Source organism: Cryptomeria japonica, chromosome 3, assembly GCF_030272615.1.
Source record: "Cryptomeria japonica chromosome 3, Sugi_1.0, whole genome shotgun sequence".
Classification (NCBI taxonomy): domain Eukaryota; kingdom Viridiplantae; phylum Streptophyta; class Pinopsida; order Cupressales; family Cupressaceae; genus Cryptomeria; species Cryptomeria japonica.
The window spans coordinates 43,398,483-43,418,066 of record NC_081407.1 but is presented as its reverse complement, the minus strand read 5'-3'; the positions used below and the strand labels follow the sequence as shown (position 1 = coordinate 43,418,066).

The window sequence follows — 19,584 nt, the reverse complement described above, 5'->3', positions numbered from 1 at the left end:
TTACTTCTTCTCTTACCCTTTTTCATCACAAGACCATCCCTTGGAGGAGGCACATAGATAGGTCTATCTTCCACTAGCTCATTTGTTCTATGAGGTGGAGGAGGGGGTGATTCTGGTTGTTTCATTCTCATCTGATGAATCAGGGTTGCTTCTTCAGGCATGATGGGTGTAGGTTGCTGCACTCTTCTTCTTTCAACTTGTTGGTCGTGAACTTCCTCAAGTCTGACACTCTTCTTTTTTAATGCAAGAATTAACTTATCAAAGTTGTTCATGACAAAATCTACTTTGGCACAAAATGGAGAGAATTTTTTTTTATGGATCATAGCTAGGATCCATTTTCTGTACTATAGCCCATAGCTTTCTAAAAGCTATCCATTTCTCCTTCCTCCAATCCTGCGTCATGAAATTAAATTCATTTCTTATTATATCCTCAGGGAAATTGTGCTCATTGGGGCAATGGGCTTCCTTTCATTCTTTCCTTGAAAACATTGTAGAACCCCTCTGGGTCACTATGTCTAACTGTGCTAACCCCTAAATGATATGATGCAAAAAGATTATCAAAATGCACATATCCCCCTTTTATAATTACAAAGTATGGAATGACAGTGTAATCTAGGAAAACGGTCCCTTTGCCTCTACACTTCAACTTCTTATCATGTATACAACCTATTTGCCAGAATACTTTAGCAAAAACTAACCTCAAAGGAACATTGAAAGGTAATACATGTGGTTGGCCACGAAAACCATAAACTCAATAACTGTACTGACAAGATAAGGGATAATTTCTCCCCAGTTGTGTTCAATTTTTAATAGTGGCAACCCATCCTTTGGTCTTACCAAATCATGCAGTTGTGTGGGAATCCTTGTTGGATTCATTGTTAATCTCTCCCTTAGTCTAGAAGCAAAACTATTATCAAACCTGATAAAACTTGATTCCCGCCCGTCCCAAGACATGTCCATACTCCAAAGCTGCACCGAACCTCAATATTATCAACTATTCTCTTGAGATTCATGGTACCCTCAAAATAATCTGCATTTCTATATAAAAACATGTGCATTAACAATCAATACCAATAGAAATGAGTGCTAAATACACCATTCTTTATATCTTGCAACCCCTCATGAATATTTTCTTCAAGGTATGGGGCAAAATAAAAAACCACTATAAAATATGGATGTTGAATTTGTATAGCCATGTACGTAAAATCAAGTGGCATGACTGTAATAGGGTTAAACCCTAAAACTTGGCACAAAGAGAAGAAAGTGGCTTGCAAATATTTGGCGAAAGCACCAATAGGAAAGGGCTCTTCTAAATTAGGACCAATATGATAAGTTGTATCCCCTTCTTTTGCCAAATGAGCTGGAAGGATGTGGGCTCTGATAAAACCCTTCATTATGTATTACTCTGCCTTTATTTCATTCAAATCTATCTAAATCAAGGCAGCAAAAGGTTCATACAAATAAAAAATCTCTTGAAATTCCTCCCTCCTGATTGTCAACAAAATTTCTCCCTCATTTCCCCTTATAACTCTAGAAATGGGGTCATATCTGTTTGCAATAACTTTAAGGAGGCCGACATCCATGAATACATTGGGCACTACTAACTTGCCCAAGTCATATTGCCAGGGCACTTGAAAACGAGATTGGAACCCTAGCATCCGTGATGTGATACGCCTTATCAGTTAATCCTTCTCCTAGGGTTTTTCCTTGTACAAGTCTCTACCCCTGATATTTATCATTTGTCGAGGGCTTAAATTATTCAATAAAATCATCAAACAGATTCCTCTTTAGATACTCTGTCTATCTTGAGTGGTTTCACAGGGGAGCCATCCTATTTGAATAGGGCTTTTAACAATTACCCATGAAAGGAAAGGAGAAACAAGGGCTTAAGACAAATTTATCAAATTCAACACCAAAGAGTGCGAATTCTCACCCCTTTTACCAAATTTCAAAACTCTTTGAACAATTCACAACCTTTTCACTATAATTCTCATGCAATTCACACCTTTAATACATTAAAATAAATGAAAGAATTAAGGTGAACTTCCCGCTTTAATCGCAACAGAAAATCCTAATTTCACACTGCAAGAAATTGCTAAAATCTCCCTCGGCTTTGGAATTTCTCTTCACTAACTCATTTGGGTGCATTTTCCGATGAAAATTTCTGACGAACTCTGGGATTTTTTTTGTTTTGTCGGATATTATGAAGTTAACTGTGTCAATTTGTTATTTTAAAAAAAATTCATGCCCAACGTTTGTCGGAATTTCGATGGTCATTAAGTTTGTCAGAGTTACGATGGGCGGTCGTCGGAATTTTGATGCAAAATAGAAAAGTAAAAAAGTTAAAAAAAAAAACCCTTAGGGTTAGTCAAGTAAAAAATATTAAAAATCATGTAGACAATGTTTTCCATACTTGTGACAATGTTTTGTCAAGCAAATTATATATGATCTTGGAAAATACATGAGGTAAGTAGTAATATTTGTTCAATTTGTTGTATAGATATTATATTTGCCATTTATTTTACTTGTTATGTAATATATTGTATATTATTTTGTTAAGTCTCGTTAATATATTTGTGTGTTGAATCACTTGTAGATGGTTGTCATCTAAAGAAATCCATAAAGAAGATATAAATTATTCCTAGAGAAAAATTCCTCGTCTAATGTGTTAAATGCAAAAGTGTCTACCTTCGACGTTTTCAATGCACAAGAACACTACCTCATACACCAAGCTAAGGAGATTGAATTATGTGGACCTGTACACACAAGGTCAATGTGGATGGTTGAGAGGCACTTGAAATTTTTGAAGGCTTTGGTTTGACAAAGAGAACATCCTGAGGGTTATATGGTGGAGGGATATATGGTATACTAGACTATGGTGTACATTACTGAATATCTTCCTAAGTTCGTGGCAAAGATCCATGTAGATCTCATTTGGGATCCCAACTCCATTAACAAATTCGAAGGGGAGTACCTGATGGAGAGATAGGGAAAGAGAGAAAGAGAGATATAGAGAGAGACTTGAGAGGGAAAGAAGAAAATAAAGAGGGAGAGAGGGAGAGAGGGAAGGAGAGAGACTTGAGAGAGAAAGAGAGTTATAGACAAGGAGAGAGAGAGATGTGAGAGAGAAAGATAAAGGAAGGAGAGGGAGAGAATGGACAAAATGGGATGGAGACACCTGAGAGAGAGAGAGAGAGAGAGAGAGAGAGAGAGAGAGAGAGAGAGAGAGAGAGAGAGAGAGAGAGAGAGAGAGAGAGAGAGAGATGGAGAGATGGAAGAGAGGGAGAGAGGGAAAGAGGGGGAGAGATAGAGATAGAGGGCGATAGGGAGAAAGGGACTGCGAGAGAGAGAGAGGCAAAGGGAGGGGAAGGGGACGAAGAGAGAAAAAGAGAGAGGGAGACAAGGAGAGATGGAGAGACTTGAGAGGGAAAGACTTGCGAAGAAAAGAGAGAAAGAGAGGTACAGGGATCGACTTGAGAGGGAAAGAAGAAAAGAAAGAGGGAGAGAGGGAAGGAAAGAGACTTGAGAGAGAAACATAGTTATAGACAAAGAGAGAGAGAGAGAACCAAGAGAGGTTTTTCAGAGAGAACACTAGTAGAAATATGACCAATAAATGACTAGGAGACTAAAATTTTTAGTCATGATAAGTAAAAATGACCAAATTTTAGTCATTTTTTGCAACACAACTATAAATGACTAAATAAATGACTAATTTGGTCATTAGGTAAGAAACACAACTAAATGATTAGTCACATAAATAAAAATGACTAAATAAATGACCACTACTCCTCTATACTATTACTCATGAGGTATCCCTCATTTAATAACACGTTATACAAAATTTGGACATTAAATCAACAAGTATGGGGCATTAAATCAGCAAGTATGGGGCATTAAATCAACAATTTCCATCACAAGAATTGAAACATGCTCAACTACCGGGTACTTTCCCCTATTTAGCTTTTAATTGAAAATGAAACAACATTGCTTTCAAACTTTGATGCTCTCACATCACTTCTACTTGGTTGTCAATTGCTCTTGAACCTTGACTTTGTATTTCCAAATAAGAATGCTTAATTTGTTTCATTTCGCACAACTTAACCTGTAATTTTATCATAAACTTAGAAAATTACTTTATTTTAATTAAATAATTGAAAGTAACATTTTCCATATGCATTCTCCATTATATATTTATAAATTTATACGATATACTTCGTCTTTTAATCCTTTGATAAAACCTTGCTCTAAAAAATGACTCCTAATTTTCCAATTTTTTTAAGCAAACTCCCCCTTGAAGAGGTCCCAAACACATTGCTTCTAGTAGTCATAACTTGAGACTACAACATTCATTTAGTAAGACCAAAGAGAAAATGATAATAATTTTTATTAGCACTTTTGAGCACTAGGAACCCATTTATATTAAAACTCTAACTTTATAAAATAAATATTGTGTTAGACTTTTTCTTCTTTTGTGGAAGGCAGAAGAACGAGTAGTGAGCAAAGAAGAGAGGAGAAAGGAAAAATGGTAGAATACAGGGTATGCATTTGGTTAACCACAAACAAAAATGAATAAATAAATGAGTACTCATCTATACAATATGATATTAACATGACCACAAGTGAAGTGGGTAATTAAAAACAAATTTGAAAATGACAAATTTTTTGGAGGAGTGATCGCACTACTACACATGAAAGGTGTTTAAGAAGTTAATTTAAGACAATATTAATATCTATTGGCCATTTGGAGGAATTGATTATGTGTTGCATTGATGTTTTGTCATTGATGTCAACACTAGCTATTTTGGATGCTTTATCGGCACCCTTCTGGTCTTGGTAGGTTGAGTGGTTTCTAGTTGGACTGGATCCGACATGATCCAGCATGATCGGTATGCTTCGGTATGATTTGGTTATGGAATTGGATTTCTCATGTTCATATTCAGTCAGTTGGTTTTGGTCTGGTGATCGGATGCTATCCTGTTTGCTTGGAAGCTTGGTTTGTGGTTCCGGTGAGGGTTTCACCAACAGAGCTTTGATGAATATCTTTGCTGATATGCATAAGTGGTGTTTGTGCAGCTTCTGGTGGAATTTCAGGAGGTTGATGGTGATCATGTTCGATACTTGGCAGATTGGGATCATTTCTTTAGCGTATGGACCTATATTGGGTCTTGGTTGATCTAGGTTATGGACCGACGTAATATAACATGTGGATTGGACCTTTCGATGTGTTTTCGGGATGTCTTAGGTGTTGGATATTATTTGTTTGGTCTAAGGACGACATTTTTTATAATTATGTAATTGGTTTATTATCTGGTGGCCGACCTGATTGTTTATGGTCGAGGGTTTGTATATATATGATGTAAGATCTCATTGTAGGTCATGGTCATGGTATGGGATATGGATATGTAATATGCAAATAATGTAATATCATTTAGGTAGAGTATTTGGTTGATCATTGGAGATCGAGTTGGGTTTATGTAAGAGGATTTAATCCTTCGGTATTGAGCTTAACTGGAAATGTACTCAAGCATAGGAGATGCTATCTTTGCAGTTCATTCATTCTTCTGGATTGTAGTCTGGATTTCTATGTAGTTAGTGAGACTCCTTTTGTGATGAGCAGTGCTCTCTAGGCCATTGGCCTTCCTACAAGTGTAGGCCCCTCAATGGTAATTCACATACTTACTGCAAAAGTGTTATCTGACTATGGGTAGGCTTCCCACCGTGGGTTTTCCCTTTACTAGATTTTCGACGTATAAATCTTGGTGTCATGTGGATGGTATTTATTCTCTGATTATTGTTTATGCTTAATTGGATTAACTGTTATTCCATTATTTGGTTTAAGCATTCCTGTATTAATGTTTTGGGTTCTGGTATTAAGGTTTTAATTGTTAAATGTTCTGGTAATCTATGACAACTAATTCACCTCCCCCTCTTAGTTGTCTTTTGGTTATTTGAACTGACTAACCATATCATCTTAAACACATGTTTTATGTTTACCTTATTTTTTTTAATTATTCAATCGTGTCAAATTAAGACAATAAAAACTTTTCTTAAAATAATTTTTTCTTAAATTTTTCTTTTCCTCTTGCTCAACTCATGATTTCCTTTCTCTCCTCCCGCCACGACATCATACTGGGCATGCAATTATCAATGGCGAGAAGGATATTCATCCACAAGGGTTTAATCTTACTTGCAAACTTTGCCCATATTTTCCCATCGACTTTGTTCGCATGACATGACAATTTGTGTAATTTTTTCCAGTGGATGACACCCTTGTTGTGGCTTTTCCCTTCTCGACTTTGTTCGCACGACATGACAATTTGTGTAAGTTTTTCCAGTGGATGACACCCTTGCAATGGCTTTTCCCTTGTCTTCTCATTATGGTTTCATTCAAGAAATTAATCCTATTAAGTCAACTTGGTGACATTCAGGGTTTCTTATCACAACCAAACTTTCAGGTACATTCATATTCCTAAATTTATTTTTGCCTTGTCCTCTCTATAGGGCATTTTCTCTATTATTGTCTCCTATCTTTGTTATCGTCTTTGATTTGATGAGAATGAACAATACACTTCTTTCCCATTTGGCCGGATTCTTTATTTGTTTGTAGGCACTTTAACCCTTATTTATATGCAACCCACTCTATCTCGCATGTGAAGTCTTTTCATAATCTGCATATTTGGTGTATTCACTACTAGATAAAATAGATTCTTATTGTTTGGTAGTTGAATGATCTGCAGGTTATATTTAGTTCTTGGCCAACATACTTTATAAGCAATGTTTTGTGATTAAACTGCACATTTCCTATTAAACATTTGCGATTTGATTACATGGAGATTTGATGTTATTTGTAGTTGGCTGGAAGCCTTTGTCTTAATCACTAGGTTAGATCAAAATTGGTCTCTTTTTCAATCCAATCAATAGGCCAATGTATTTCCTTGATGCCTTTTATGGAGGATCAGTTCATGCTATGGTTTTAATTTTGGCACCCTATTTTTCCTAGACTGTGGAAGTTAGTATCTTAGAAATTTTATTAGGTTGAGGGTTTCCAAGTCTTGGAGTTCTTTATTAGATGGATGACTATTTATTTCGTTGCTCATTCCCCAGATATATATATCACTTCAATATTTCCTATGGTCTAACCAAATGTTACACCCAGAGTTGTCATTGCTAACAAACTATGAAGATGAACGTTTGTGGTTGAAGATTTTTGAAAACCAAAGTATGTCTTAGGATGATCTTGTAAGGCTATGCCTTTTTTGCTCTCCAGGTTTGTATTTATGCCCAAAATACTATGTACATTTTGGACCATTTATTAGTCCCTACAGAGTAATGTTTTCATCCCACTATTAGAGATTCTTTCTGGAGAATCACGTCAGGCAATTTTATCCTATGGTCTACTAATATTTCTCTATTAATATTGTGTTTCTCTCGACTTTTTGATTGGTTGTTTAGATTTTTTCTAGCTGTTTTATGTTTATATATTTCCAAATTGTGCTTGAAACAAATAAAAAATGAATAGAAGAATTTTTATGATGGTTTCTAATGTTTTAGATTGCAAACATGTCTTCAGTTGCTTGCAGATAGATGCCATTTTTGAAATGTGGGTAGTCTATGCTTCCACATTTTGTATTCATGCATGCACTTTTGAAATGTGGGTAGTCTACGCTTCCACATTTGCATTCATGCATACCAAGGCAGTTGCATTCTAATTTTCCCTAGGAAAGAGTATGCATAAAACCTTGGGAGTTGAATGCATTCCAATTTTTCTGTTCAAGTGATCTTACTGTCGTGGTTGTTTGTGTTACAGGCATTGGCACTTCCTATGCCTTGTCTCTGATTCCATATTTAGCATACATGCCTAGAAATAATAACATCGGCAAAAATCTCCCTCCCTTTATTCTTTGATAGAAAGTTCATCATATCGACCTCAAAAAAATTATAGAAATGAAATGTTTAGAATATGATTGATAGATTTGACTTTGTGCTTTGAATTTTTTTTCAAACATCAAATAATTTAATGGTTAAAAACTATTTCTTTCCAAGTGGACATTCTATATCAAATATCATTTTACTAGTTTTAAAATTATGATTAACAATTTAATTTAATGTTTTAGTATAGCCATTCAACATCATAAATTTTCCTTTTCTAGTGTTTAATGTTCTGTCATCTAGCCTTGTTTGAAATACATTACAAAAAACAAATGAAAGAAGTTCATGTCATATATTCAATCTAGTTTTCTTTCTCCATAGCCTAATTGGATCCTAGTAACTGTAAGTTGCTTTTCCTCTAATGTTTACAAATGACTAATTTTGTAGCTTACATTATCAGTTTCCCTTGTTTTTCTCTTATGATTTAACCACATTAGATCTTTGAAAGGTGGGTTATTGATTCATTTAGTACTATAATGGTTTTTCTATTCCTTTTTATCCTTTTCTCACATTACAAAATCCTTTTTTCCTTCAAGAAAGATATTTGTAGATTTGTTTTGTTTTGTCTGTGTGCAAAGTAAATTATCTTACTTGATCTTGAAAACAAAGAATGAATTTGACTAGTAATATCAGTTATCTTGAAAATAAAGAATGAATCTGATTAGTAATATCAGTTTTTGATCTTGAAATCAAAGAATGAATTTGATTAGTAATATCAGTTTTCAACAATCCATAATGTTGCTATATGTTGTTTCTGGATTTTGGTTGTGTATTTATTTGCATCAATTCCACAAAAAAATGAATTTATAACATAAATAAGTTCCTTGTATGGAATTTTGTAATGTCAAAAATTGCATCTGGTGCAGAGCGCAATGCCCAAACAGAATTTTGCTTTTTAACACAACATAGTGTATAAATAACTCTAGGATGTTACAAATAAGTTCAACCCATTCATCACAACCCAACAATGAAATTTCACATGGTGAATAACCTACATGCCACAAATTTGAAATTTCACAGTATAAAACTAGGTTGATTTCCCTTGATCCTCAAAAATGTATACTTAAATGATCAAGAAATATTGTCCTCAAGTAGCTTTTATGTAGCAGGTGAAGTATCTATCCAACCAAGTCCTCTTTTACAATGGAAAACACAAAATTCTACATTATTCAACAAAAACCAAGAAATAATTCAACATTTCCCAGCCATTGTTGAATAGAAAAGGGAAAAAGTCATTGTCTACAATAGAAAATAGTAGATTCACCAATCACCTAACTGTAAGAAGAAAGAAAAAACAATAGAAAACAAGAAATTCAACAACACCCAACTGTAATGAGGAAGAACGAGAGATTAATAGAAAATAGTAAACTCAACATTATCCAGCTCACTGGACCAAACATAACTTATAGTATTCTTGCTATTGATTATTCTGGATTTGATTGTGTAGATAATTTTATGTTGAACAATTCAAACCAAGCTCTATTGTCTTTTCTCATGTTTTCATTCCCTTCCTTGACCATGGATCATAGAGTTTGGTCAGACTATTAGGCATAAAAATATCTACATAGTAGAATCTAGAAAAATCAATAGCTAGAACATTATGGATTGTGAAAATTTCATGTATAATTACTGTCAAATAACCACAAAAGATAATAGGACTATCCATAATGTCTATCCAATAAGCCAATACTAGTTATTGGCTGTCTAAACAAAACATAAATAAAAAGCCAAATTTAACGTTAAAAAATTCAATTAGTTGTGAAAAATATACAATAAGCCAATAGTACTTATTGCAAGTTTAAATAAAATAGAAGCAAAAATCCATATTCAAGATTAAAAATTTAATTAATTATGAAAAAGATCTGTAAATTTATATGGGCATATATTTATTGGATGCCTCCTTGATAAAAACTTTTTCAACTAGATATTGTATGTCAAAAATTATTAGGTGCAATTTGGAACCAGTGAAATGGAGAAGGAGGTGATAATCAGGATGATAAGTAGAAATTTTATGTATAATTTTTTTTTTATTGTGTATAAACATATTTATAATGTCAAGTCCTTTTGATCTTTGCAAAGACTGTATGAGAATATGTATCTAAAATAAAAATTCTCTATAAAACAAAGTTGACACATTCACTCTAAAAATATGTTAGTCTATTTCAATCTTAAAAAATCTCTATGGCTACAATATCTCTCTATGGCTGCAACATTTTTGTATGCCTGCAACATTTCCTTTATGGGTGGAACATTTATCTATAGTTGGAACATTTCCTTTACTACTTTTATGGCTCATGGCTGCCATTGTTCTTCGCTTCATTAACTACTGCAACTTATGCTCTGTCCCAAATTTGAAGGTTTTTTCGGTGCTCTCTGAGATACTTTGTTTTTTCAAACTTTCACTTTGTTTTGGGTATCCTCAAGATAGCCAACACGAGAAAGAAGGTCAACCATGCACACATAATGATAAACTGTAGGTGAAATGCAATAAGGGTTACACATCTCTTTGAAGTACTTGTACAACCCAATCATCCACTAATTGTTGTCTAAAAATGATCTCATTTTTAAGTTGCACATTTTGTTTCAATTTTTCGAAAAGGGAGAAAGTTAATGGTTTGACTCTAAGTTGATTTGTAGGGCAAGTCTAATAACTTTGTGTCAAATTTCTTTAGCTTTAAAGGGTCCCATATTGTTTTGATTAAATCCCATTTTATCCAAAAGCTTTTACTTTTATCGATACCTTTAATGGAGGAAATATAAAGATAATTTAAAATCCCGATCTTCTCTGAAATCCACGTTGAAAAGAAGAGTTTCAATTAAATATTTTATGTTGAGATGCTTGGAGGGAAATTTCATTATTACATTTCCATGGTATATCCTGGTCAAAGAGGTAGAACTCAAGTTTGAACCCATGATCAAGGGGAAAAGCTTGAGTTAAGGCGAATGGTGTTGTGGTTTTTAAGCTTGGAAACCCTACATCTGCATTTCTTTGCTCACTGGTAGCCAAAAATAACTAGGATACCTGAAAAATAGAGCTACACTCAAAATTGCTAACAACAGTTCTAGTGATAGAGCAGCAGATAGAAAGGTGTGCTATAGCTCCAAAAGCACGAGAATGATAGTTGAAGGTTAAAGCACAAAGAGTTCTAATTAAAGATTCAAAAAGATAATATTTTGAATCTCTACTTCACAAAGAGTTGAAATTTTTGTTGTTACTCATTCTTAAAGAGATAGACCATATCTCAGAAGATTTTTCCTTGTAATCTTTAAATTGAGAGCTTCAATAAAGGAAAAAACTCTTGTTATCATTATATCTTTTCTCTTTTGAGTGCTTAAAGTATTAAGGGATGAGAAGCCATTTCTCACTGTCATTATAGCTCAGTCTAGGATCAAGCCATAAAGGAAAGGATAGTGTAAGTTTAAGTCTAAATAGAGATCATATTTAAAGGTATGGTTACAGGGTTTGATCTCAGTCTCAAAAGAACACAAGGAGGACAATGAAATGTACAATAACAAAGAGCAAGATGTATGTGATCATAGATGAATGACAATCAAATATTGAGAAGATTAATACTAAATGACAAGATTTTCTTTAGAAATGAAGTTTTCTCTATTCATGATCATGACTGCATCTACCTTCAGATTTGTGACTGTCCTTGAGGTATACTTGGACTGCTTTGATGACCTTTCATTGTCTTCCCAAAGACTACTTGAAAATTCATTGTATTTTCTACCTTGGAGAGTGATATGACTTCACTACTCTTTTCACCACACAATGGTATTCTTGGTCCATGACAAGGGTTCTCTATACTTACTTCCTCATGAATGCACTCATACCATTTTCTCTTGTAAATGGACTGTACAAAGTCTTCAACATTTTGCTGAGCAAACCTGCCTTTATGTGCATCTCTCTTTCATCTCTGTTGTCATGTAGCCATATCAAACAAGCTTTGGACTATTTTCACTATCTAGAATGATCTTTTTCAATCAATATAACTACTTTATTCATGATACAATTGGCTTTGATTTCTTTAGTCTGACTGAGACTATGACTGTATTTCTGATATCTTTCCTATAGGGTTGAGATCCTCTTAGATGGATTGTCCAATATCTCCTAGGCTCCTTGCTTGTATTCTCCATTATGCTCACTGTTGGTGTTGAGATTTGATGCTATGTCTTTTTCATGAACATTTGTTCATGATATTTGAGTACACTCTTTATATTACCTTTTCCTTTTAATGTACTTTTACAGTCCTATGGCTGTAGCTAATTACAACAATATCCTAGAGACATGATTACCCTTATTGACCCTAGTTTAGATGTCCTTTGTTTCTTGATTGTGTTTATACCTTCATTAATATCATTAGCTAATTGGCTTTGATGGTTTAATTACTAACTTACTGTTAGTGAATGTTGCACCAAAGCATATTGGACTGTCATAGCTGTTACACAAAGCTTTGTTTATTTTTGTTCCGCAACATACTCATAACTCTATTCAACATTTGTGGATTGTATTGAAGGTTTTGGAGAGGAATCTCAAGGACTCATTACTCTCTATGTGTTCCTTCACAGGTGGGAAATGATGCTTTCAATTGTATGGGTCTCCATACCCTATTGGGACTCTTCTTTAAGATACAAACTTTGTTTCAAACCCTACATGGCTGATCTTTGCAAATAATAATCCTTGAACCATGATAGAGATAATTGCCCTATATATTTGTGTCCTATCATTATGATCTTTATGGACAACAATCATATAGGGATCCTGTAGATCTTTAAAGTACCCTATAATGCCTTAGCATCATATCTGCCCATCATGATAAAAAATTAATGCTCGTGCTCTTTCATGTGTACATGGTCTGATATTTTCTTACCATCATCATAAGGATTATGAAAATGACCTATGACAGTGATGAAGGCCTCTATGTATTGGTTTTGGATAGTGTATGAAATGCTTGTTTATAGGGTCTTTAAGATTTCTATTGTAAGAAATGCCTTTTATATCAATATACCCTTATTAACCTTGGGATCATTTTCCACTTGCTTCACCTTTGATATCATAGACACAAATTAATGATTGGGACTAGCTTTCCACCTTGTAGACCTCTGCCCTTTTATAAGCACATGTTCATTGTTTCATGTGACTGTGTTCGTGTTGATCACTATTCTCATAAAGTTGTGACTTTTTTTGTTCTTGTCACAAACTTTCTATTCTTATATCTTTTGACGCTTTGTGACTGCTCCAAGACTATGATTTCATCTCTATTCACTACAAATTACCTATGTTTGATGTTGATCAACCCTTGCTTGTATCTTGCCTTCTTTTATTGGACTATCTTTATTGACCATTTCAATGATTGGTGATTAAAATTTTGAGATGGCTTTGAAGTTTTGAAAAGCCTTCATAAACATACAAATGTTGCAATCTCATTGCTTCCCCACCGTACTTATACTTCTCCTTGAAATAGTATTGATGCTATATGATTATCTTTGACAACTCCTAATTGAAGTATACTTCCTTGATGGAGACTTTGAACCCTTGTCATTTAGGTTCTTGGACTACATCTCTTTTACCTTTATGACATTAGATGACCTCAATAGGCTTTAGAACCAATTTGGGGTTTTATTTATCTATCCTCCTTGGGGCTGCTAGGTCCACATCTTTGTTTTCTTTATTTGTTGTACTTTCTTGTAACCTAGTCACTGTTATTTGCTGATCCATTTTTTTTAACAAGGTATGAGTGTCATATCTTGCTTGAGACATAAGAGATAGTTCTTAAAGACAATATGATATACTTAACATTATAAAAATCAATGACTAAATATATATCAGGAAGCTTTGTTCCTAGAACTGAAGTTTATCACTGTTGTGAAGCTTTTATGGTTATCTTGGATTCCATTTCAGACTGGTGAAAAAATCTCAAAATCCATCATCTAGATTTCTACGATTTTTTGGGTTTTTTCACCCTCTCATTTTTTAGTTTCTGTAAAAAAATCATAGAAACCTAGATCATGGATTTAGAGATACAATTGAATTATTATGACTATATTTTCTATTATTCAAACTTCAGACAAGTCTTGATCACTGCAAATTCAGTCCTACTTTATTATGAGAAACCCTCTTTCCCATTGTGTATTGTCTGGGAAAAAGTTTGACTCCTTGGCATCTATGTCACTGTCTTGTGATTTCTGTCCATGGCTCTAATATTACCTTCTTGATTTGATTTAAGTCTATTCCCCTTGAAGTATTGTCATAGAGCATTTGATTGGTCCATTGATGTAGACTGCTCTAAGGACTGTTCTCTATGAATTCATTGATGCAACAATGACATGATAAGACCCTAGAAGAAGACAAAGAAACCTTTCATGCAATGTTCTCTGAGTTGATGTTGTTTGGATTATTGAAGCTTTGTTCTTATGACTGTCATACTATCATTGTAAAATATGACATAGTAATGAACAAAACCCAATACTTGAATGTCAAATTCTTCTGGAAAGAAATGGTGATATAAAAAATTACTCTTTTACATAAAAGGGCATGATCAGTTCTAGAATCCTACCTTACACCATAGGTTCTTAGTCTCATTGTAACTGGTGTTTCCTTTATGAACATTGTTACTCTTTCAATTAGATATCTCATTGTCATCTCCATGAAATCTGTTGTTACCATTATGAACATTGCCGCTCTTTCAATTACTCACTACTTTTGTGTGGCTACAAAATGATGTAACTAGGGATTTCTCAATGAGAACCCGAGTGCCTCTCCTTTGATCATAGGTTAGGGTAAAAGTTAGGAGTTTTGAGCCAAAAATGAAAGTTAAAAATTCCCTCCTAAGTTTGACCATGTTATCTGCTCCATGATTTGGGCTTCTAAAAGACTATTGCAAGGAGACACAACATAATGAAAGGAATTTTTAAATTTTAAAACTAACAACCATGCCCCTTTGACATATTTAGAACATTCTTATAAAAATGAAGTTCTTTTTACTAATGTTTGGCCTTCTTTCAACTTGACTCATAAAACATCTAGAATATGAGACCAAAATGAAGTATGAAATTATATACACAAACTCTATATATGCAATTGACATAAGCATGCAAATTGGATAACATGAGTATCCTTAACTCACGTTGAAAGGCTTTTTGAGAGCCCAAAAGCTACTCTCTATTGCTTACTTTTTCTCATCTTGATATATGCATTAGTCTGTGGCCATATTTCATGGAGCTTGGCTTTATTACTGTTATTATCTTCAAGTTCCTACAAATGGACTTGTCATAGCTCTATAATAACTACTAAATCTTATAGGATAGCCATGATCAGTTGTTCTAATGCATTTTTTTATAGCAATGAAAAGATCCTTTGATTGACTCTAAAAAAAAAGACTCTTGAAGAACAAGGAATAATACTTCATAATAGCAAATATCTATTTAAGACATTTAATACAATTCTTGGAACAATCTTGAAATCTTCCTTGGTCACAGTACCACTGATAAGATGAATCTCACTGCTATACCTGCAACATTGTTTCTATTGGCTATGCTTTTCATTACATTTTTACTTTGTTTTCATGCTAATGATTGGTTGTAATAGAACAATGACTATTTGGGGTTGTAGCTTTGTGTTTGTGACTATGGCTTTTGTAATGAACTGCCATTGTGACTCATTACTTTATTGTTTTTATGTTGACCTTGATATGATCATTGAGCTAGCTTATTGCGACTGTATATTTTCATCTTTGCAATGTTATTGGAACATAGCTTACAGTCTTCTGTTATATGCTTCATTCAAATTCCTTTCAATGCATTTCACTGTCAAAGTTGAAATATGCTTAATAAGGGATCCCTTGTGTTATAACCTTACAATTTTCTTTTATATGACTGCCACGAAAACCTTGGAAACTACTTGACTATCCTTTTGATGTTGAAGATGTTGCTCTGCTAATCTTTAGGCTTCCATTACTATCATTGAATAATCTTTTGATTGATAAAAGTCTTCTCTCAACATGCTTTCTTGGGGCTGCACTATAGCTAAGATCTCTTTGATTTTGGACATGTGTTGGTTGTCTTTCTGATTCTCATGAATACCAAAGACCATATGACATGGATTACTTAGTTCTCTGCCTAGTCAATGGTGTACATGGCTCTATTTGGGTCTAATCCTTAATCTACATGGCTGCAATGACTATCATCATAGTCCCTTTGACTGTCTTCCTACATTTAAAGGTTTATGACTTTGCTTTGAAAGTCTTTGAAGGACTGTGATGACTATGATTTTTTTAACATTAAATGTCACCTAATGATAGCTTAAAGATATTTTGTATGGACACTCTGCTCTTTCCATAAGATGTTCTTTTGTTGCACCTAAATCATATTTTATTGTTCCAAAAGGCCTGGGACTACCTTATGACAATGAATAAGGCTCCTTGGACATTGTAACTTCTTGAGTATTGTACCCTAAGGCCTGCTAGGCTCATGACTGGGCTATGAATATGGCAGTGAAACTATGCTTTATGAATTGCGAAAGGCTACTCCTTAAGCTCAATGCTATTTCATGACTTCAAAAGAATGAAGAAAATCTCATTTTTTTTTTCATTATTTATGACCATCCCATTTACTGATAAGGCTTTCTCTCAGTGGCTATCTTCTTTACTGTACCTTGGAGCTGTAAATGTCATTAACATTTTTACTCAATGTCTCCTTCATATTCAATGACTATTGTGAAGATGTATTTCACTATTCTTGAGAAAGGCTTGCATCTTTGTAAGGGTTGCTCCTTCTCATCAAACTGGTGACTTTTGACCTTTTGATGGCTATACTGTTGCACTGATTCTTTATCACTGGCCTGGGTCAAAATTCCTCTCCCATCTGCAATTTTGTAGTATAGGCATATGATATTTGTGAGTTTCCTTTAATCAAGCTATAAGAGCCACACATCCTTTCTCCACAATAATATTTGCATTTGTAATATCTATAAGAGATAATCCTTTTTTGTTTATATGGCTTTGGTACATGTGGTGTTTAACATTGTTATTGCTAGCAACAGTGAGTCACTATTCCACCTTTTTGGATTTTTAGTTTGCTTGGGATCAACTACTACAAGAGAATTGAAATCATTTGTTCAAGGGCTTTTGCTTACATCTAAGGCAAAGAAACTGCACTCTATGAATTTTCTCATTTACACAAATCCAATAGCTGCATTGTTGTTTCTTTCTATCACCCTATTTGTGGAAGGTAATGTGGTACTATGATTATTGTGAAAGAAAGAGAAAATCCTTTCATCATATTCCCGCTTCAATGAAACATGATGATGGCTTATCTTGTGAATCTAACAAACTTTTTAGTCACAAATCATACCAGTCTTCTTACTTTACAAGTGTTGCGGAATGCCAAGGCAACTATTGCAACGGTTATTTCATTTCTTATCTTCAAGAACCTAGTTACTGTCATGGGGATGAAAGGTTTTGTAATCACAATCATGGGTGTGATTTTGTACAGTGAAGCAAAGAAGATATTCAAGGCACCACATTAATGCTTGTGACCATTTTATTCTTTCATGATTTTTTTCCTTATTCTCTCTATATGAGTTCTTATATTGATGGATCGTGTGCATTTCAAACACTCTCTCAAGATGAGCAGGTCCAATCCCTTATGTCTGATGCAAGCCTACCTTGAACTCTACATGTTAAACAAGAATGTTGATGGATCTTGTGCATTTCAGACACTCTCTCAAGATGAGCAGGTCCAATCCCTTATGTCTGATGCAAGCCTACCTTGAACTCTACATGTTGCACATATAAATAGTTTTGTTGAGGTTTCAAAACAAAGACTTATAAACCAAATTTTAAAAGGCTAGTAAAATCGAAGTTCAAATCAATTCAGGTGCCAAGCTACTTTAATCTCTTTTTGCAATGTGCTTGAATATTCTTTTATTTTTATGTTTCTAAAAGAGCAAATGCTCTATTACAAATTTCCATTTACGTTTTTTCAATGGATACTTTCCTTTTGTATTGTTCTTTCATTTCAGACATTTGCAATGATCTCATTTATGATTTTTTAATAAATAACATTTTCTCTTTTGCCTTCTCTGATAAACACAAGGTTTTGGATGCTCTTGTAGATGTTGATCACACTTAAAATACTTCATTTGGATTTGAACCTGATAGATGAATATTTCAAATTTTATATACAATTTTTGTTCAGTATGATGAATGCCATTTTTCTATCTTTTGAAGGATAATTTAGTGTCCAATAGAACATAGATCCTTGGAAAAATGTATTTTACTATGATCTAAGAGTATACATGAATAGGATATGTAGGTCAAATATTTGTTATTTGAATTGTGGACCCCTTCCATTACACTGATCAAAGGGAAAACTCAGATTAGGAAGGCAAATCTACAATTAGTGAACAAACTTTGTGGGAATTCCACTTACGTATTTGAAATACAGGATTAAATTTGAAGTTTAAAAATGAAAATCTTAATTTTGTTATTCGAATGAAAATAGAGCTCAATAAAAAATGAAATCCTATTCGCCTCCTAAGCTGTGTTCAATTTCTATGCACAATAGCAAAAAACACTTATTATTTGTAAGAATTTAATAGCTAGTTACAGTTTGTGTTCTCCTATTTTCTTGTACAACAGGTCAAATCAAGAACCTTATTCGATAATATTTCAGTGTTTGATGACCTTGAATATGCAAAGAAGTTAGCAGAGGAGATATGGGGAAAAAATAAAGATGCGAGTCAATCTTCTTGTTTGGAAATCCTCTCGTAGATTTTTTTAGCTGATTGTAGAGTTGGTCATTGTAGATATTTTAGCTGAGTGTAGACTTGGTCATTGGTCATTGAAATCCTCTCTTATATATTTTAGATGCTGATGTTATGTCCTTAAATATTGATTCTTTGTCATCAAATACTTAATTTTGTATTTTATAGAAATGTATGTTTATAGGCTAACATAGTATACATGGTATAATTATTCTTTGAAGGGTACTAGCTCAATGGAAGAGCACCTGCTTTACAAGAAGGAGGATGGTGGCTCAATTCCATCGTGCCCTAATATGACTATATATATGACCAGTTGATGGTAAAATAATGATTAAAATGACTAAATATACTACCAATTGACAACAATTAATGACTAAATAAATGACCAATTAACTACAATCAATTACTAAATTAACGACTAAATCAATGACCAAATCAATGAGTAAATAAATGACTGGTCAACAAAACCCAATGACTAAATAAATGTCTGGTCGACAATAATCAATGATTAAATTAACGACTAAATCAGTGATTAAATAAATGATTAAATCAATGACCAAATTAATGTCTAAATCAATGACCAAATTGATCAATCAAAACAACCAATAAATGACTAAAATAGTTTAGTCATAAATTTGGTCATGTGATTAATGACTAGTAATACAATACTAATGGTCACATGATCAAATTTGGTCATTTATATGCAATTTTTGGTAGTTTTTTAGTCATATATTATTGTTTTTGTACTAGTGGAAATAATAAATTTAAAAGTGAGAAGAGAATACAAAGAAAGAGTTATCAGTTCTACTCACATACAACTCATTGGAATGAATTTGATCAACAATATATATGCATTCCCATAATAGTTTACACCTTATGTTGTTCTA

The 19,584-nt window shown here is 33.6% G+C and overlaps 1 pseudogene; it reads left to right on the top strand.

Annotated features, from left to right (window-relative positions):
* The window catches only part of LOC131033629 (probable sugar phosphate/phosphate translocator At1g12500), a 33,713-nt pseudogene extending 16,255 nt beyond the window's left edge, over positions 1-17,458 (top strand).
* The last annotated feature ends 2,126 nt before the right edge of the window (positions 17,459-19,584 follow it).